We start from the raw sequence: 22,667 nt of genomic DNA, 5'->3' as shown, positions 1-22,667 counted from the left end.
CTGTCCCCCTCTTGGATCTGGGTTCTATCTTTGAAACCTTCGGCTCCACACAATACTGCTGACTCAGGCTGAGCAGGCAGTCAGCGGAGGCTCCCCAGGCCCTTCTTGGTCAGCCACGTCTCCCACACACTGCACTTTATATTTTTGTGTATTTAGTACCAAGTTCTAGACCACATTTATTCTCACCAAACTCTGTCTTCACAGACTTGGCCCATCATTCCAAACTGACACGATAAATAGAAGCACCATTTATCTGGTGCTTGACATGCACCAGGCACTCTACATATTCTAACATCTGGACTTTAATCTTCAAACCAGCCAATAGGGTAGAAATAATGGCTTCTGTTTTAGAAATGAGAAAACCGAGGCACAGAGAGGTTAAATAATTTGGTCAAAATTACACAAGGGGTAAATGGCAAAACTGGGATAAAGATGATCGTTTGTCTGACTTGAGAGCCCATGATCTTAACTGTGGTACAGTGACTGATTGTCACTGGATAAATTCATTAGGAAATGTGATTGACATGCTATGAATTATCCAAATTTAGGATCACAGAATTACAGAATATGGGGAAATATTAATATAGTTGAGCAACTGGCCTCAACATAATTATAGTCTGGTTATTACTGAAAGTAATTCACAAATCACATGAGGGCAATTACCCTAAACTCAGAAGCATCAAACAAAGATTGATTTATAAGTCAAATGCACCTTGGGAATCTTTAAAATCACTAAAGAGATAGGAACACCAATGCCAGTCCCATTTCCTAATCTCCTCAGGGAGGAGAGAGGCAGGTGGTACAGTGGAAACGAGCACAGGCTTCTGCCACCATCACTTTCACTATGTGACCTGGGCGAGTTACCTTTCACACTTCAAGAAACTTTGCAGGACACCTACTACGTGTCAGACACTCCATTAGAAACTGGAGTAAAATGACAACTATATCTGGTCCCTGCCTGTGGAGACCATACAGATTATTATGGGAGGGAAATGCACGAACAGATAATTTCATAACAAGAGGAATGCTTATTTTAATCTCCATTTCTTTATCTGTAAAAAGGAGGAAAATACCTCTTACTTTACAAGGGTGGTATAAGAAATGAGATTCCTTAATGTGTGCACAGCAAGTGCCAGGAAAGGCTAGTTTCCACCTCCCTTTCCCCTCCGTATAACCATATTTTATATGCTCCATATTTGCTGATCTAGAATCACCAGAAAGGTACTATAACTTACAGTGCAGCGTGTTAGTACCCGGGTAGAGCCACTACTAAGCAGTTATCAGGGTTGGTCGTGCATTCTGTCTACTATGCTCACCTTGATACAAGTAGGGATATTATCGTTCTTTCAAGTTGCAAGGGGAAGGTTACATGGTCACAGTCAGAAACTTATCTCCTTTTTGTTTGCAAATAGTTTTTTGAACAGCTTCTTGTAATGGGGGGGATGTTCAATAACTTACCTTTTTTTCTGGAACCCATATAGGGAGGAAATCATTTACTTTCGTGATTTTTGTAAAAGATTTTTTAATTTTTATTTATTTGACAGAGATAGAGACAGCCAGCAAGAGAGGGAACACAAGCAGGGGGAATGGGAGAGGAAGAAGCAGGCTCATAGCAGAGGAGCCTGATGTGGGGCTCCATCCCATAATGCCGGGATCACGCCCTGAGCCGAAGGCAGATGCTTAACCGCTGTGCCCCTACTTTTGTGATTTTGCACTAATACCTTCAACACTGATATTCAAAAAAAAAAAAAGGTAATATGGTGGCTCCAGAATTGAACCTTCTATAAGCTTGGAAGAAGAAAATTCGTTCTCTCTTGAGTTTTCCCAGTAAGGTAAGTATAGATAAGCCATGGGAGGAATAAAATGGGATTCCAGAGGCTCGAATTAAATCCCAGAAAATTAAATACTTATGCAATAAGCAAAGTAAACGGCCAATAAATTGAGGTAAAAGTGCAGAGTCTGAAAGGTACATCTCACTAAATTTTATCACTAGCACTTAAGGAAAATATTTCTTTGTTATAACTGTGTGTTCAAATAAAGTATTAGGTATTAATATTATTTAAAAAGTATAATTACTTTCCTATGCAAACAAAATTGTTACATTGTTATTTTTAACTAAAGGAAAGGTGAACTTGACACTATTATAACAAATGTTAACCATTTAACAAATGATATTTGTTGAGCTGTGTGGGGGGGATGGGCAGTGTGCATACATAGGTCCTGCAATATTGTAAAGGATTTTGTTACATGCGGAGGTATCGGAACAACCTCCAGATATCACATACATTTAGCTCAAACCGAGGAATTGGAAGGCTGTGGCGAAGACCCCCCTAGAGGTTGTGGAACCAAAGCAGACAATGTAATATACCATAGACACTGTCCTCATTAATCAATAAATTTTAGAGAATTTGGTTCCTTAGGGGTATCTTGTGGAGAAAAAACTTCGAGAAATATTAAGTATAAACAAAGCAAGTTGTAAACCAATATGTATGGTATGACTTGGTTTATTTAAAAAAAAAATCACTACATGTATGCATTTACCTACTTTTACATTGAAGATTTAATTATATATTACTACTATATCAAAATTATAGGAGAGTGGTTACTTCTTGCGGGGTAGAATGGGGAGGAGCACCGTGGTAGGTTACTAGTAAAGTTCTAGATGTTGGGCTAGGCAATGTGTTCAGTTGTGTTCATTGTCATTTTAAACAGTCAAATAAATAAAGCCAAGTAGATCAACCGCAAGTGTGTGTCATACAACCAAGGATTATAACTAATTCAATTCCATGTACCAATTCTGTACAAGTTCAGTGTGTGAACTGAAAGTTTTCTTTCCTACAAACACAGAAGAGGACAGAGAAGGAACATATAAATTATCTGGGAACTCTGAACAGCATGGCACAAACAGACTTGAGTACTAATCCTGGCTTCTCTGTGTACTAGCTGTGGGACCCTAGGCGACTTTGCTTCTCTACAGTGCCCTTTTCCTCATTTTAAAAATGGGGACAATACAACCTATCCTGCTGGATTAGTGTGAGGATTAGAAATAATGTATTAAAGGCAAATGGCCTATTGTCAGTATTAAATCAATAATTATTTTTTAATCAGGAAGGCAACCATTTTGATGAGAAATAATACAATTTTAAATTCCCAACTTGGCAAATTAAAAAAGATTTCTTCTAGAGGACAAGGCCTCAAATGAAATTATACCATGCAAGAATATATTTCTGAGGAATTAATTGCCTAATATATTATATATATTTTATAGACAACAAACTAATTCTTGAAGGGTCATTATAAAAAATTATAAAAAATATTTTCTGAATATATATACATGTTTTGTTCTGATTATATAGACATTAAATTTTCATTTAAAAATTTCACTGAAAAAAAATACATGATGAAAAAAATCCTATGTTCCAGAAGATAAACACTGTTTACACTTTAACATTTTGAGGCGTTTCCCTCTTGTCTTTTTGCAATGTATAAAGTTAACAGAATGAGTGGAGAGGACTGTTTCAGGCTTAGAAGGCTTCAGTTAAGAGGAGTAAGTCTTCTTCCTTTTTTGCCTTACTCTGTTCATATTTGTTAGCTGCTAATTTGGGCCCCTCCAAGGTTGGGAACAAAAAGAAGGGGAGGAAAGCAGAGGAGGGAGGTGAGGCCCCACTTGAGCAGTCCCTGGGGTGATACCTGGGGACTTCACTAGCAGGTGAGCCGGTTTATGAGCCCTGCCCAGCCCTGGTCTCCCAGGAGTTTATACCTTGATGAAGATCATGTTAAGATCCTTTTAAGATGGCCCTTTCTCTAGGGCCTTTAATTGGGCCATGGGAAGCACATGACTTACCTTTGCCCTCCACTGGGGAAGTGCCATATGCCACCAAGGCAGTCCTCTTTTCTACTTTGCCAGTTACAGAGAGGCATTCGACAATGAATTTTCTTAAAAGGAATCATAAATCAAGCCCCAGGGGACACTTGTCCAGCCCTGGAAGAGTATTCCCTGACGCTCCTCCATTTCCACTTGAGGTAGGGGACAGCGGGGGGACCATAGCATCCTGGCAAGTCTCTTCTAAACACCTCTCTGTGGGCCTCAACTCTCGGCCTTCCTTGCAAAGCCTTGAACTCACAAGCTAACAATAGTAAAGCTGGTTTCACAATCTTTTAGCTGGTGCGGCATAAGTGGCCTAGCACCTTGCTTTAGGATGTCTGTCTTATTCTTAGCTTTGGGGCATAAGCAAAAATGAGAGACAGGGCATCTGTACATGTATATACTACTTTTTCATTGGATTTTTAGTTCTTTGACATACCATGAACATTTTCCCCTCTAAACATTAGTTAAAAACGTAACTGTTAATGGCTGTATGGAGGTTTCATAATTTTTAAATCAATCCCTATTGTCAGTTGTATTATTTCTGTTTTTTTGCTATTACAAATAATGTTCAGTGACTTTCTTCATGTATTTACCTTTGTACCTAACTCTGATTATTTTCTGAAGACTGATTTCTAGAACTGATCTTACTGAAACCAAGGGCATTTTTAGGACTTCTGGTAACTACCTTCCAGAGAAGTCGTATCAGTCCAATGCAGTATGTGAGGAGCTTGTTAGTTGTCACCTCTGTCCTCACAACACGAAAAGAGCTGAACAAACCAACAATCAACAACTCTTCTTCCATCTGAGAAGTGAGGTCAATGGTAGAGGCAAATATCCAGAATCACAGCTTACTGGAGCAGAAGTCCAGGAGCAGAAACCCTTCGTTTAAGCCAGTAATGGAGAGAAAAATCTTAATTGATGAACTGCCGGAGGCTCAGTGTGGACAAACTTAAGAATTAAAAACTCCAGGGGCGCCTGGGTGGCACAGCGGTTAAGCGTCTGCCTTCGGCTCAGGGCGTGATCCCGGCGTTCTGGGATCGAGCCCCACATCAGGCTCCTCTGCTATGAGCCTGCTTCTTCCTCTCCCACTCCCCCTGCTTGTGTTCCCTCTCTCGCTGGCTGTCTCTATCTCTGTCGAATAAATAAATAAAATCTTAAAAAAAAAAAAAGAATTAAAAACTCCAGGTTGGGGCCACATACCTGTGAGTTTTACCTCCAGGAGCCCAATGGGTTCCCAGGGTGAAGAGTGGAGAAAAATCCCCTGTGTTTCTGGCAGAAATAGGGGAAAAGTAAATATTCTGAAATATGTTCAGAACGTTCTGTTCTTCTTAACAAATCCAGCCATCAAGGGATACTATTAAACCAGAGCCCCTAAACACCTTGGGTCATACCAGGATCTGACCAACTGGGAAGGGAAATATTCAACTCAGCCCCTTTCTGTCTCACCTAAAGGTGGTGGTGGTGGTGGTGGTGGGGGTAACAAAACTGAGAACTTGGGAGGGTCCCAGCCCAGTGGCACAGGCTCACTGAAAGACTGAGACCTCATCACAGGACTGTACAGAATGCTTCCCCTCTCCCCACACCTTACCATGACCCATGACTTCAATAAGGCTTCTGTATTATAATGGGATTACAACAAAAGAAAAAATGCACGTCGAAGACCTTATTTAAGAAGTCTCTAGGGAAACCCAAAGACAAAAATGCAGAGAAAACAAGGACATCAGAGGACATTTTAGCCTTTTGACACCTATAGCTACAGCAAGCAACACACATGGTCTAATTCATAGCCAAATAAACACAAAAACCTCACACTAAAGTTCTATTTATCTCAGTTCTTTTTACCCAGTACATCATGTTCAGCTTTCAACAAAAAATTAAACTCATACTAAAAAGACAAAAACAACAACAACAACAACAACAACAAAACACAGTTGAAGACACAGAGCCAGCATCGGAACCAGACTCAGATATGGCACAGATTTTGGAATTATTAGACTAGGAATTTCATTATTAATATGCTAAGGGTTCTAATGGAAAAAGTGGACAACATGCAAAAACAGATAGATAATGTAAGCAGAAAAACTGAAATTCTGAGACAGAATCAAAAGGAAATTCTAGAAAAAAACTGTAAAGAAATGAAGGAGGCCTTTGATAGGCTTATCAGTAGACTGGACATGACCAGGAAAGTAATCAGTGAGCTTGAAGAAATTTATTTTTCAAGATTTTATTTATTCAATTTCGAGAAAGTGAGAGAGTGAGAGTGAGAGAGAGTGCACAAGAGAGCATGTGAGCAGGGAGGGACAGAGGGGAAGGGAGGGGGAGAAAGAATTTGAAGCAGACTCTTCACTGAACGCAGAGCCTGACATGGGGCTCGATCCCACAACCATGAAATCATGACCAGAGCTGAAACCAAGAAACCAAGAGTTAGATGCTCAACCGACTGAGCCATCCAGGTGCCCCAGCTTGAAGAAACGTTAATGAAAACTTCAAACTGAAACGTGAAGAGAAAAAGAAATGAAGAAGATGCATGAGAATGTCTAAGAACTGTGGGACTGTTAAAAGGTGTAACATACACATAATGGGGTTACCATAAGCAAAAGAGAGAAAGAAATAGAAGAAAGATAGGCATAATAATGGCTGAGAATTTTCCAAGATTAATGACAAGACACCAAGCCCACAAATCCAGGAACCTCATGAAACATCAAACAATACAGACACTAAAAAAATCTTCCCATAGGCATATCATATTCAAACTGCAGAAAATCAAAGACAAAAAGTTCTCAAAGAAGCCAGAGGGAAAAAACACAGAGTAGCAAGGATGAGTATTACATCAGACTTCTCTTCAGAAACCACACAAGCAAGAAGAGACTTGAGTGAAATATTTAAAATATTGAGATAAAACCCTCCACCAATCTAGAACCATACTTTGTTAAATTATCCTTCAGAAGTGAGCAAGAAATAAGAATCCCAGACAAACAAAAATTGAAGGAATTTGTTGTCAGTAGACCTGCCTTGCAAGAAATGTTAAAAGAAGTTCTTCAGAGGGGAAGATGATGATATAGGTCAGAAACTCAGATTTACATAAAGAAAGGAAGATCCTTAGAGAAGTAATAAGGGAACGTAAAATAAAGAACTTTCTTTCATAATTGCTTTAACAACAGTTTGTTCAAATAATAGGAATAATGCATCCAATTATGTATACATAATATAATAATAATAATAATATACACAAATTATATGTGTATATACACATACTTAGGGATAAGTGAAATGAATGACCACAATGATACAAGGGACGAGAAGGAGGAAATAGGACTATTTTGTTATTATAAGGTCCTTGTACTACCCATGACATGGTCTAGTATCATTTCAAAGTGGATTGCGATTAGTTGATATATACTGCAAATTCTAGGACAACCACTAAAAAAAGTAAAAAAGGAAATATAATTTATATGCTAAGAAGGGAGAGAAAATAATATTATATTTTTAAGGCTCAATTAAAACCACAAAAGGCAGAAAAAGAGTAAAAGACAAAAGTAGGAATAAAAACAAAAGCAATCACAAGAAAATAGTAACAAACATGATATTAGTCTAGCTATATGAATAATGATGCTCCAAATATACTAACTAAAAGACACAGATTGTCAGGATGCAACGAAAAATAAGACTGACTATATGTTGTCTACAGGAAACCTACTTTAAATATAAAGACACATATAGATTAAAAGTAAGGAGATGGAGAAAGAAATACCATGCTAATACTAATAAAAAGAAAGCTGGAGTAGCTACATTAATTTCAGACAGAGCAAACTTCAGAGCAAGGAAAAGAGGGACATTACATAATGATAAAGGGATCAATTCTCTAAGAAGATACAACAGTCCTTAATGTGTATGCACTCAGCAGCAGGACATCAAAATATGTTTGGCAAAAACTGATAAAACTGCAAGGAGGAAAAGATGAACCCACTATTATAGCTGAAGACACTTCAATAACTCTCTATCAACAATGGACAAATTCAGCAGGCAGAAAGTCAGTAAGGATATAGCCGAACCTAACAGCAGTATCAATCATTTGGAATAATTGACATCTATAGACTACTTCATCCAAAAATAGCAGAATATATATTCTTAAGTTTATATGGGACATTCCTCAAGATAGACCACAATTTGGGCCATAAGTACATATTAACAATTTTTAAAGAATAAAAATCATACAATGTCTACTCTAGGAACACAACAGAATTGAACCTGAAACCAATAACAAAAAGATAGTTGGAAAATTCCTAAATAATTGGAGATAAAACAGCACATTCCTAAATAACACATGGATCAAAGAAGAAATCTCAAGAGAAATTTAAAAATATTTTGACATAACGAAAATGAAAATACAACTTACCAAAATTTGTGGCATGTAGCAAACGTAGTGCTTAGAAGGAAATTTATAACATTGAATGAACATATTAAAATAAAAGATCTAAAACTAATAATACAAACGTCTTGCAAAGTCTCTTCTTGCAAAGAAGAGCAAATTAAACCCAAAACAAGCAAATAAAATAAATAATAAAAATTAGAGCATAAATCAATGGAATTAAAAATAGGAAATCAACAGAGAAAAGCAACAACCCAAAAGCTGATTCTCTGAAAAGATCAATAAAATCAATAAGCCTCTTACCAGGCTAACTTAGGAAAAAAGAGAGAATATAACAAATTACTAATATCAAAAATGAAAGAGGGGACATCACTGCAAATCCCAAGGACATTAAAAAGATAAAGACTAGTATTTCTTTATAGGAGCTAATCTAGGATCATGTGTTGCATGTAGTGGTCACATCTCTAGTCTTTTTTCATTCTGTAAGAGTGCAGCATGGGTGGGGTGGCCTTCACAGACTAATTTATCCTCACTCCTACCTCCTCTGTGTCAGGGGTGTTGGAAAAGGCAGAGACTGACCACAACCAAACCCCAGCCTACCAAACAAATAAAATGAAAAAGTGCTTGAGTGTGTAGACAGAAGCTTGGGAGTAATGTCATGCTTTTTTTTTTTTTTTTTAAGATTTTATTTATTTGGCTGAGAGAGAGCGAGAGCACAAGCAGGGGAGAGTGGGAGAGGGAAAAGCAGGCTCCCTACTGAGCAGGCTCAATCCTAAGACCCCAGGATCATGACCTGAACCTAAGGCAGACGTTTAACCACTGAGCCACCCATATTTCCCTGATGTCATGCTTTTATCTTCTTGTCTTTTTAACGTAAAAGTTTTAAAGCAGACTGTAAAAATCGAAATATATTAAACCACTCACTCTTTGCTTAATTATTCCTAGATAGAATGTTCACAAGAAAACATTGTCTCCTTCTCAAAATGGTTCTAAGAAAATGTCTTTTAGGTTAGATTTAACAATCTATCTCTTAGGTCATATGTTTTCAGATCTGATTGATCTCCAAGTAAATCTGTTAGGGAGACTATTTTTAGTTTAAATTTTAAATAGGCAGACACAGAATACAACTATCCCTATTGTGTTAGATATGAGTTTTAAGTAAGTATAAAAAATTATAATCAGACTTTGCCTTAAAAAAGAAAAAAAAATACTTTATGAACAATTCTATGCCCACGAATTTCCATAAGAAGAAACAGACAATCTGAATACACTTAAATCTACTAAAGAAATTAAATCAATGATTAATAACCTTTCAAAACAGAAAGAACCAGGCCTAAATGAGTTCACTGGTAAACTCTACCAAACATTTAAGGAAGAAATTATACCAATTCTCTACAATCTCTTCTAGAAAATAACTGTACAGGGAATACTTACTTGCTCATTCTGTGAGGCTACCAGTACCCTAAGACCAAAACTAAAAACATTACAAGAAAAGAAAACTAAAGGCCAATATCTCTCATGAACATAGATATAAAAATATTCAACAAAATATTAGCATATATAATTCAAGAATTTATGAAAAAAGTTATATAACACAATCAAGGAGGATTTATCCCAGGTAATCAAAGCTAGTTCAATATTCAAAAATCAGTTAATTATAAGACTACATTGAAAACTTATAACCACATAAAAACATTCATACAGATGTTTAAAGCAGCTTATAACACAGGCTAAAGAAAAAAAATTACATGATCATATCAATAAATGCAGAAAAAGGGGTGCCTGGGTGGCTCAGTCGTTAAGCATCTGCCTTCGGCTCAGGGCATGATCCCGGTATTCTGGGATCAAGCCCCACATCAGGCTCCTCCGCTGGGAGCCTGCTTCTTCCTCTCCCACTCCCCCTGCTTGTGTTCCCTCTCTTGCTGGCTGTCTCTCTCTGTCAAATAAATAATTTAAAATCTTTTAAAAAATAAAAAATGCAGAAAAAGCATTTGACAAAATCCAATACTATTTTATCATAAAAATTCTCAGCAAACTAGGAATAGAGGAGGAACTTCCTCAATTTGGTAAAGAGCATCTACAAAAAACCTATAGCTAACATCGTATTTTTTTTTTTTTAAGTAGGCTCCACAACCAGCATGGAGCCCACTGTGGAACTTGAACTCATGATCTGAGATCAAGACCAAAGCTGATATCAAGAGTGGGACACTTAACTCACTGAGCCACCTAGGTGCCCCACATCATACTTAATGGTAAGAAACTAGATGCTTTCCTGCTGAGAAACTAGATAAAAAACAAGGCAAGAATGTCCCCTCTCACCACTTATATTCAAAATCATCATGGGGCACCTGGGTGGCTCAATCCGTTGAGCGTCTGCATTAGGCTAGGGAAATGATCCCAGAGTCCTAGGATAGAGCCCATGTCCAGCTACTTGCTCAGCAGGGAGTCTGCTTTCTCCCTCTCTCTCTGCCCCTCCCCCTGCTTGTGCACTCTCTCTCTCTCTCTCAAATAAATAAAATCTTTAAAAGATAATCATCAGTCATAGCTATTCAAAAAGAAAAACGAAATAAAAGGTGCACAGATTCACAAAGGAAGAATTAAAACTTTCTTGACGAATGACATGATTCTTTATGTAGAAAATCTCAAAGAATCAAAAATAACAACAAAACTCCTGGAACAAATAAGAGATGATTGCAAGATGGCAGGATACAAGATTAATACACAAAAGTCAATTGCTTTCCTACATATCAGCAGTGAACAACTAGAATTTAAAAATTAAAAACACAATATCATTTACATTAGTACCAAAAATAAAAATACTTAGGTATAAATCTAACAAAATATGTACAAGGTTTATATGAGTAACACTACAAAATTCAGACAGAAGAAATCAAAGAAGATCTAAATAAATGGAGAGATATTCCATATTCATGGATAAGAAGACTCACTATTGTTGTCAGTTCTTCCTAATCTGATTTATGAATTCAATGCAATCCCAATCAAAATCCCAGTAATTTTTAAATTTTGTGCATGCTGACAAGTTGATTCTAAAGTTTATATGGGGGGCGCCTGGGTAGCGCAGTCGTTGAGCGTCAGCCTTCGGCTCAGGGCGTGATCCCAGCATTCCGGGATCGAGTCCCGCATGGGACTCCTCTGCTGGGAGCCTGCTTCTTCCTCTCCCACTCCCCCTGCTGTGTTCCCTCTCTCGCTGGCTGTCTCTCTGTCACATAAATAAATAAAATCTTAAAAAAATAAATAAATAAAAATAAAGTTTATATGGAAAGGCAAAAACCCAGAATAGCAAACACAATACTGATGGAGAACAAAGTTGAAGAATTGACAATACCATGAAAAATTGGCATGTCAAGATATGTCATATCTTACCATGATAAGACAAGAGTAGCACTGGTGAAAGAATAAATAAATCAATGGAACAGGATAAAGAGCCAAAAATAGTCCCACACAAATACAGTCAACTGATCTTTAACAAAACAGCAAAGGACATCCACAACAACTGGACATCCACAGGCAAAAAAAAAAAAAAAAAGAGAGAGAATCTAGATGCAGACCTTACATCTGGATGCATATGCAAGCTTTATTAATAACTGCCAACAGTTAGAAGCAATCAAGAGGTCCTTTAATAGGTGAATGGATAAACAAACTGTGGAACACCCATACTATGAAATATTATTCGGGGACAAAAAGAAATTAGCTATTAATTCATGACAAGACATGGAATTTTGCAAGCATATTACTAAGTGAAAGAAGCCAATCTGAAAAGACTACATCTTAAATGATTCCTATTATATGACATTCTGAAAAAGGCAAAACTATGGAGACAGTAAAAAGATCACTGGTTGCTAGGGGTGCAGAGGAAAGGTGCAATGATTAGGTGAAAAACAGGCACTTTTAAGATGGTAAACTACTCTTTATGATACTGTAATGGTGGATACACGTGATTACACATTTGTTAAAACCCACAGAATGTATAACACAAGGGGTAAACTCCAATGTAAGCTAGAGACTTTAGTTCATAATAATGTACCAATAGTGGCTCATCCTTTGTAATAAATGTTCCACAATAATGAAAGATGTTAATAGTATGGGAAACTGTAGTGTGGGGGCAAAGGGAGTCTATGGAAGCTCTCTACAGCTTCTGCTCAATTTTTTGGTAAGTTTAAAACTACTTTAGAAATACCAAGTCTATTCATTTAAAAAGAAAAAAGAGATGTGGGCTTTGGAAGCAAAAACAACAACAAAAAGTCATGTCAATTCATACATTTATCAGCAGCGTGATACAAAAGTGGCTATTATGCCACATCCTTCCCATTACCACTTTATCATTTTATATGCAAAATTGGTAGTTTGTTTTTGCTTCTATATGCAGTTATAGTTATTTGTTTACAGATGAATTTGCACATTTTTTTCATGTTTATTGGATACTGGCATTTCTTATTTGTGAATTTTGTATCTACAAAATTTGTATCTTCAGTATACTTTTCTTTTAGAGTATATATTATTTTCATCCAGATATGTAAAAACTCTTTATATGAGAGATGGTAGCCTTATATCTACTCAAAATATTTTCTAGTTTGTGATTTCCTTTTAATTTTGTTTATGGTGGTTGTGATTTTTATAAGTCATAGTATTAGTATTATTTAGTCAAAATTATCAATCTTTTAATGTTTGTACATCTTGCTATACTTATATTGATTCATTTTTAATACACTACTATTTAATTCATATGGAAATATTTTGATTTACAGTGTGAGTAAAGTACTTCTTAAAATTAGAAAATACCTGAGAAGTGAAAAATTCTAAAACATTATTTGTGTATGACTCTTCTCTGGCTGGTAAAGAAATAACTAAACATAACTCCTCCTGAAGTTCCCAGACCCCATCAAAGAATCGTGCTCTCCCGCCCCAATCTTTTGACCCTTAGGATATACATTAAGGCTATTTCTAGAGGATATACATTTTCAGGTTGAAACTTCCACAAGCTCTCTGTTTCAAGGAAAGAATATAAGCTTATACTCTTCAGTTAAACTTAAGGTTTATTTTGTGACTGGATTAGTTTCTACATTTTGACTCTGAAATCATTTTATGTTAGATTTGTGGCCAAATGACTCCTAAATTATATCTCTAATGCACCTCCATCTTCCCCAAATATGGTTCTCTCTAATGGCCTTGAGTCCATCACAGGCAAATGTATGAGTTATGATGTAAGATAAGTAATGTCTAAGGAGACTATGTGCTTCTCAACTGGTCCTATCTCCATTCTCCAAAGATAGAAGATAAATGGAAAAGCTAAAAATAAAAGCTTGATCTCATTCAGTTTGAATTAGACTATTCTATTTTGAGAATGTCTGACCAAGTCTCTCTCTTATACTTGTATTTCTGTTAGAAGACTGTAATAAAAGTGGAATATAAATATGTTTTACTTAGAATATAAATATATCATTTATACTGTATATTGAGAATGGGTGAGTAGGAAACAAGACAAAGTGTTGCTAAAAATCGTGTTCACGTTGTGGATACTTTGGTGGCAAAGATCAAGCATAGCTAATACACATTACATATAATACATGTGCATAGATTCTGATACATAAAAAAATTATATTGTCCTGGAAATATTTTATTTTTATATGCAAAATAGCCTTTATCTGAAGCATTAAAATTCTTATGTCAAGATACCAAGTACATGTGTCTGTTTTTGTATGCATGTGTGTGTATGTATATATGCATGTATGAAATATAATATTAGTTCAGGCAGATAATCTACTTACATCATCGACTATTTAAATTTTTTTGCATAAATAGCATTCAGCAGTGTACTGTAGAGAAGCAGTACAGAATAATGGTTAAGAACACAGGATCCAGACTCAGGCTGTCTTGGTTAAGTCTTGACATAACTGTGTTTTTGGTATGTGAACTCTATGTAAGTCACTAAGCTTTTCCAAGCCTCGGTTTCTTCATCTGTAAAACATGTATGGTAACAGCACTTACCTTATGTGGGCAGTTGTGAGGAATAAATCAGATAATCTACAGAAGGTGCTTTGAACAGTACTTGGTGTTCAATAAGTATCAGCTCTCATTAGAATTACTGAATAGGCAGACAAAATTTAACAAGCTAAATGAAGGGGCAATGCAGAACAATGCAAACGGTAATATTCCACTTCTGAACATGTTGCTTCACATTTATGTCTACTCTACCTGCAGCCCAACTGAAAGGACACTAAAGGAATTAATAAGGATAAAGAGAAAAAAAGATATAACATTAGATGAGTAAGAATAACGAAATTTTAGGAGATGGAAAGCAAGTGTATAATTTGTAACTGATCAAGCAGAACAAAGAAAGCTGGAAAGTAGCTGCACAGAAGCAGCCAATAAGAAGAGAGCTGCTCTGCATGAGAGCATTCCAAAAAGCCTCAGGAACTGGAAGCCTCATGTATTTTTGAAAGCCAAGATAGGAGAAAGAGCAGCAAAATGGGAGGACTGGCTAAAAGTCTATGGGAGAAGCTGTTAGAATCCCAGATGCTCTCCCCACATAGTCAGATAGACTCATTCTTTTCCTCTAGATGAATTTAGAGGCTTAAGTTCTGCATCCTATGCTCCACCAAAAGAAAGAAAGAAACAAAGAAAGGGAATTAAAACTAAAAAACAGAAAAAAAGTTGAAGGGAATCCTGTGGATTGTGAGAGAAGGCAACCACATGGCAAGCCTAGAGATTGACCATTCCAGATCAGAGGACTTCAGGCTCCAAAGGGATGTATGGCATAGTAAGAGTAAGGCAAACTGAAAAGATGAGCATTAAGTGAGATTGTGTAGGTGGAAAAACACCCGACTCCCACTTCAACTCACCTCTCAGAATACTGGCAGGTGAGTTACACCTGTAAGTCAGGAGTAAGAGAATTCCTCTTTAGGAGAAGTCACAGGACCAAGAAAAAAGTCCTACAGGTAATTTTTGGTTCCCTCAATAAAAAAGCAATACCTAACTATCCGCTGGTTGACAAATCCTGTCAATCTTACAAAGACCATTTAAGCAGCTTTTTAGGGCCTCAACCTTAAATATGAATGAAGACCCAATGACCACTAAACATTGAAGGAAAGTCTTTAACATAAATGACACACACCAAAACAAACAGAAAAAATGAATCTGAAAAAACATCAGTGATTCAGGTGACAGGAGAAATTACTGAAAAACTAAAGTTATTATCTTTAAACAGAAATGAGAAAGTATTACATCACAAAAGAACATAAAACTATATAAAGAGAAAAGGGCTCCTGGAAATTAAAAATATATATATATATATATGATACCAGAAAAAAATTTCAATAGATGCTTAGAAGACAGAGTTGAGGAAATTTCCTTAAAGGTGGGAATAAAAGATGAGATGAACATGGAAGTCAGAATAGGAGCTAACTAGAGAGGTCCAAGAGGTCTAATAGGTGACTAACAGGAATTCTAAAAAGAGAACTGAGAAAAATGGAGGGAGAAAATGATCAACTAAATGATACAAGAAAACTTCCGAGAACAAAAGAATGCAAAAGCCTGCTAAGTACCTGTACAATGAAAAGAAAAAGACCCCCAGCAGGGACATCTTGAAATGAATCTAGGAGAGATTAAAAAAGACCCTACAAAACTTTAAGAAAAAGAACAAAAACAAGTCACAGACAAAGGCTGTGGAGTCAAAATGGCACTATAGCACCAAAATTTTGAGCAATCACATAAAAGTGAAGAATAATAGTATTTTCAGACATGCAAAGTTTTAAAACACTGAAAGGATGAAATGCACCCTTTCACAGTTAGTCTCTGCATCCTATGCTCCACCACAAGAAAGAAAGAAAGAAACCAAGAAAGGGAATTAAAACTAAAAAACAGAAAAAAAGGTGAAGGGAATCCTCTGGACAGTGAGAGGAGGTAAATCCGAGAAGGCAACCACATGGCAAGCCTAGAGAGCGACCATCTAGAGCAGAATAGGACCTCTATTCTATACTCTATACTAAAAGAAATTTTACAGTTATTTTTCAGAGACTGTTTGAAGGATAATTAGTTCTAGATATCTAGAAAACAAACCAAAGTAAAACAAGATAATTATTACATTTAAGGGCAAAAAAGAAATATAGTCACAGTTCACTGTACAGTTCAGCTAGAGAATATTTACATTGTCAGTAATCTGAACAACGCGACTTAAGCAAACGTATGATATGATTATATAGGCGGGAATATGCAGGGAAAAGAAATACATGTGCACGTATGTGTGGTTAAAAGAGAGGCTTATTTTTATATCACATAGTATAGCTTTATAGTTGATATCTAAAACTGTCTGAGTAAAGAGTAACAGTAGAAGAGTTCTTTTTCCAGTAATGGTAGAACAACCCTTCTGTTCAGAAATTCACTAGAAAAGTACACACATAAAACTTTTAAGTCTGCCTGACATTAGAGAGCTATCAACACAGTAAAGTATTATGGGCCAAAGTCTGGAACAAAATAATCCAGACAAGGGAAGCATTTAAAGCCATTTTCTCTAGACGTATTCATCAATTCTAAAAGAACCGGCTGAGAGGCTGGGAAGACAAGATGAGCTTTTGGCAGAATCGAGATGCCAGAGGGATAAAAACTGGAACTCTGTTAAGAGGTGGAAGATAAAGCAACTGCTAAACCTCAGGCTTCGGGATAAGAGCCTTCAGCTGAATCATCTCAATCTTCCAATGAATTAAGGTGACCTGGGACTGTTAGTGCCTTTACTTCAGCTACCAGCCAGAAGCTAATGTAAATCCTCTACGAAAGAATAATAATGTCACCTAGAAACCAAAATTATTTAGTTTTTCATACTCATTGTCCAGAACTCTATTACTTGGAAAGGAATCTAACAATTAAAAAATGGGCTGAAGACCTTAACAGATACTTCAACCAAAGAAGATATATAGATGTTGAATAAGCATATAAAAAGATGTTCCAGAGCAAATGCCATTAGAGAAATGCAAATCAAAATAAGATACTACTATGCTCCTGTTAGAACAGCCAAAATCCAGAACACAGACAACACCAAATACTGGCCGGGATGTGGAGCAGCAGCAGCTCTCGTTGCTAGTGGAAATGCAAAATGGTACCGCCACTGAGAAATACAGCTCGGCAGTTTCTCACAAAACTAAACATACTGTTATCGTATGAGCAGCAATCATGCTCCTTGATACTTACCCAAAGGAGCTGAGAACGTAGGTCCACACAAAAAGCTGCACAGGAATGCCTATAGGAGCTTTATTCCTAATTACAAAACCTTGGAAGCAACCAAGATGCCCTTCAGTAGGTGAATGAATAAGCAAACTGTGGAATATTACTCAGCATTAAGATGAGCTATCAAACCATGAAAACCATGAAAAGACAGGGAGGAACCTTCAGTGCATATCACTGAGTGAAAGAAGTCAATCTTAAAAAGCTTCTTACTGTATGATTCCAACTATATGACATTCTGGAAAAGGCAAAACTATGGAGACAGTAAAAAGATCGGTGGTTGCCAGTGTGGAAGGGAATGGGAGGGATAAAGGAGAAGAGCATGGGTTTTGAGGGCAGTAAAAATACTTTGTAAGATATAACAGTGGATATTATGTCATTTTACATTTGTCTAAACCCATAAAATACACAACACCATGAGTGAACCTCAACATAAACCACAGACTTTGAGTAATGATAATGTCAATGTAGATCCATCCTTGGTAGAAAACATACCATTCCAGTGAGTGATGTTGAAAATGGGGAGGCTGTACATGTGTGGGAGAATCTCTGTACCTTTCTCTCAATTTTGTTGTGAACCTGAAACTACTCTAAAAAAAAAATCAAGTATTGGGAAAAAAAGAAAGCAAAGAGACTGGACAACATGACTGAAAACAGAGAGAAATAATGGTCACAGGCCCATAGGGGATTCAGATAATGGAGTTATCACATACCAATTTTAAAAAATTATGTTTTAATAGCAGAAGTACCAGAAGGAAATAATGGGGCAGAAAAAATAATTGAAAAGGGATAAAAATTTTCTAAAATTAATGAAAGATATCAATCCAGACATCTACTAAGATCAGTGAACCTCAAGAAAAACACAAAGACCACACCTGGGCACATCACAGTCAAATTGCTATACACAAAAACAACGACAATGGCCTAAAAGTGATCAGAGAGGGGCGCCTGTGTGGCTCACCTGGTTAAGTGTCTGACTCTTGATTTTGGCTCAGGTCATGATCTCAGGGTTGTGGGATCGAGCCCTGCGTCATGCTCCAAGGTCAGTGTGGAGTCTGCTTGACCCTCACCCTCTGTTCCTCCCCCTGCTTGCACTCTCTCTCTAATAAATAAGTAAAATCTTTAAAAAAAAAATGGTCAGAGAAAAAAATTACCTCCAGAAGAGTAACAGGAAGACTTAAAACCGACTTATCAGTAGAAACAATAGAATCCACAATACAATGTTTTACAATGAATTCAATTCATTCAGCCATTAGACAAATATTTATTGAGTATCTACTATATGCTAGACACTGTTGTAGGTACTTTGGGATGGCATCAATGAACAAAATGAAGAATGTATGTTATTTTTATTATATAAAATAATATAGCTAACATTTTTAAGAGAAGAAATTGTACAAAGTATGCCTGACAGTCTAGGAAATATAGTTCATTTTTGCTGTTAGAATTATTTAAAATTTTGATTCAATAGGCATGACTGGTACTTTCTCGGTGATGAATGAGATTCTTTATAATCAAGTAGAGCTCATTTTTACACAATTAGACAAATCTCCTAGGCTGGCTTTTGGGTAATAAAAAGTCGTGTAGTTTCAGAGCTGATGTTTCTAGATGACCCTGGAGGTCATCTAGTCCATACGGTTCATTAGAGATGAAAAGAGCAAGGCACAATATACTTGGCTTCCCAAGGTCACACAAGTAATGAGAGACACACCAATGACTTCTGGCCAAATGTTCTTTGTTGTTCGGTTTGCAGGGTTATTTTGGGAGGGGGTTTAATTTAATTTTTGTCAATATAACGTGTGCATAATTTTAAAGATAACTTTATAACACTTAAAACCAAAAAGCAGCAGTCTCTTGCTCTTTCTCTGCCCACCTCCAAATTCCAGTCTCCAGAGAGAACCATGTTTAACTTCTAATATTCATGTTATCCTTCTGCTGTTTGATAGAATGTTTTGTTATTTTTTGTGTGATAGCTTGTTCAGTGCACACATCTGAAGTGTATGAGAGAAGTCCTTTTCCACTTTCGGTCATTTCGCAGTATGTGCCTTTCATTTAAACGCACAGGTGGGATAACTGGCAGGTCACTGGTGATCCTCTTGTTATACTGTTAACTAATGAAATTGATTTTTATGTGTTATTTATAGAATAAATTTCATTTCTTTGGAGTTGGGGCTGAAAACTGGTTGTGGGGCATTTGTGGTTCCATAAATATATATCTTCAGAGGAGACAAAGCCTGAATTTTACATTGCACATATGTTTTCCCCTGAGGTTTAAAGTATAAAAAACTAAAACTAAAATTTTCCAAAGTCTCTAATGTTTTAACTAAAGGGAATAAAAACATGTTATGATTACTAAAATTTTATGATTATAAATAAATTCACATTCATGAAGAAACAATATATAGCAAACCATTTTCATCTTGGTAGAATATTAAATATACTACTATTTGCCTTTAACATTTGAAGTGATGCTTATTTTAGCCATCTCAGTGTTTGCTTTGTAATCTGGAAATGCTTGTCATGGAAAAAACTGAATATAAGACTATTAAATAATGTACTTTAACAATTATTATTGGTGGGTTGGAAGATGGTGGTGGAGTAGGAGGATTCTAGGCTCACCTCATCCCACAAATACAACGAGATAACTACCAAATCGTCCAAAATACCCCAGAAACTGATCTGAAGACTGGCAGAACAAACTCCACAACTAAAGGTAGAGAAGAGGCCACACTCAAAAAGGTAGAAAATCCAGAGACATGGTTTAGGAGACAAATGGATCCTGGCCACTGCAGGAGGGAGGGAAAGGGTGAAAGACAGACTAACACAAAGGGGAGTGCACAGGGAGAATGAATCCCCACAGCAATTGGCTTGGAAAGCAAAAGGGGCAGAATTTTGTGACTTCTAACAACTAGTGGCGCTTAAAGTCTGGAGTTTTAAAGGTCAGTGGGCTTGGCTGGGATAGAGACTGGAAGGCACTGCACTGTTCTTGGAGAGAAGGCAGGCAAACCACCTGTGGACACACAGAACGGAAACAGTGGTCTGAAGAACATCTGAGCCACACAGTGGGGATTTTATTTGCTCATCTTGGAGTGTGTCCCAGAGACAGCGTTCACAGAGAGGACCCTCTGGGGACAAAGGCGCTGGCTGGTGCCATTTCCCTCCCCTCCCCCTCAGCATAAGCACAGGGCCACCTGTGGGAACCAGCTCAGCACCAACGCTTGCCACCTAGCTTGCTTACACTAAGCCCCATCACCCTCCCCTCCACATTCTGGTGTAACCACCCCTCCTGGTCACGCTTGCCTCAATCCCAGTGTGGCCGGCAACCTCCCCCAGAAGACGAGTCCAAAACACTACTCACACAGAGTCTCCCAACAGGGGAGTTTTGTGGAGCTTTGGTTCCAGCAGCAGTGGCAACAGGTCTCACTTCACAAATAGACCAGGGCACACCTCATTAAAATGCACCACATTCAGGCTAGGAACCAAACGCTATCCACAGTAGGGGTAGAGAGCCTCTGCAGATGACGGGCCTGAAGGATAAAGTAGCCAAAACAGCAGAGAACACGCAGCAAACACTGAAGATACTCTGGGAAGCACCAGGACCTGGAGGTGTGGGGACACTACAAGGCAGGGCACTACAGGACCTCTTCTTCATAAGGTCATTACCCTCAAGATCATGAGACATAGCTGACCTTCCTAATGTACAGATAGGCACAGATACGCAGACAGAATGAGAAGACACACAAATTTATCCCAAATGAAGAAACACAAATCAACATAATAAAGGCTGTGGATGAAAGACCCAGAACTAACATCAACCTTAATGGGGAAAAACAGTGCTTTTCTTCTATGGTTGAAGACCATACAAAGAAATAGAAAGGATTCCATGCTCATGATTGGAAGAAAAAATATTGTTAAACTGTCTGTCCTACCCAAAGTGATCTACGCATTTAATGCAATCTCTATCAAAATACCAACAGCATTTTTTCACAGAACTAGAACAAACAATCCTAAAATTTGTATGGAACCACAAAAGACCCCGAAGAGCCAAAGCAATCTTGAAAAAGAAAAACTGAAGGCATCATAATTTTGGAGTTCATGTTATATTACAAAGCTGTAGTGATCAAAACGGTATGGTACTGGCACAAAAATAGACACATAGATCAATGGAACAGAAAACCCAGAAATAAACCCACAACTATATGGTCAATTAATCTTCAACAAAGCAAAAAAGAATATCCAGTGGAAAAAAGACAGTCTCTTCAACCAGTGGTGTTGGGAAAACTGAACAGCAACGTACAAAAGAAAGAAACTGGACCACTTTCTTGTACCATACACAAAAATAAACTCAAAAGGATTAAAGACCTAAATGGAGAGCTGAAAACATAAAAATCCTAGAAGAGAACACAGGCAATAACTTCTTTAATATTGGCCAAAGCAACTTTTTTCCTTGATATGTCTCCTGATGCAAGGGAAACAAAAGCAAAAGATAAAACTATTGGGGCTACATCAAAATAAAAAGCTTCTGAACAGCGAAGAAAACAATCAATAAAACGAAAAGGCAACCTACTGAATGGGAGAAGATATTTGCAAATGACATATCTAATAAAGGGTTAGTGTCCAAAATATATAAAGAACTTCTACAACTCAACACCCAAAAACCAAATAATCCAATGAAAAAACAGGCAAAGACATGAACAGATATTTCTCCAAAGAAGATACCCAAATGGCCAACAGACCCGTGCAAATATGCCCAACATCACTCACCATCAGGGAAATATAAATCAAAACTACAATGAGATATCACCTCACACCTGTCAGAATGGCTAAAATCAATCAACAACACAAGAAACAACAGGTATTGGTGAGGATATGGAGAAAAAGGAACACCTGGGCACTGTTGGTGGGAATACAAAGTGATGAAGCCACTGTGGAAAACAGTATGGAGGTTCCTCAAAAAGTTAAAAATAGAACTGCCTTATGATCCAGCAATTGCACTATTAGGTATTTACCTAAAGAATACAAGAGCACTAATTCAAAGGGATACATGCACCCTTATGTTTATAGCAGCACTATTTACAATAGTAAGAAATGGAAGCAGCCCAGATGGCCATCGATTGATGAATGGATAAAGAAGATGTGCTATATATATACATACTGGGATATTACTCAGCCACAAAAAGAATGAAATTTTGCCAT

General features: G+C 37.1%; 1 protein-coding gene across 11 annotated transcripts in view; it reads right to left on the bottom strand.

Annotated features, from left to right (window-relative positions):
• The window catches only part of CCDC158 (coiled-coil domain containing 158), an 86,775-nt gene that overhangs the window by 15,870 nt on the left and 48,238 nt on the right, over positions 1-22,667 (bottom strand). The window lies entirely within an intron of this gene.

Source organism: Ailuropoda melanoleuca, chromosome 11, assembly GCF_002007445.2.
Source record: "Ailuropoda melanoleuca isolate Jingjing chromosome 11, ASM200744v2, whole genome shotgun sequence".
Lineage (NCBI taxonomy): Eukaryota > Metazoa > Chordata > Mammalia > Carnivora > Ursidae > Ailuropoda > Ailuropoda melanoleuca.
This window is presented reverse-complemented; position numbering and strand designations above follow the sequence as displayed.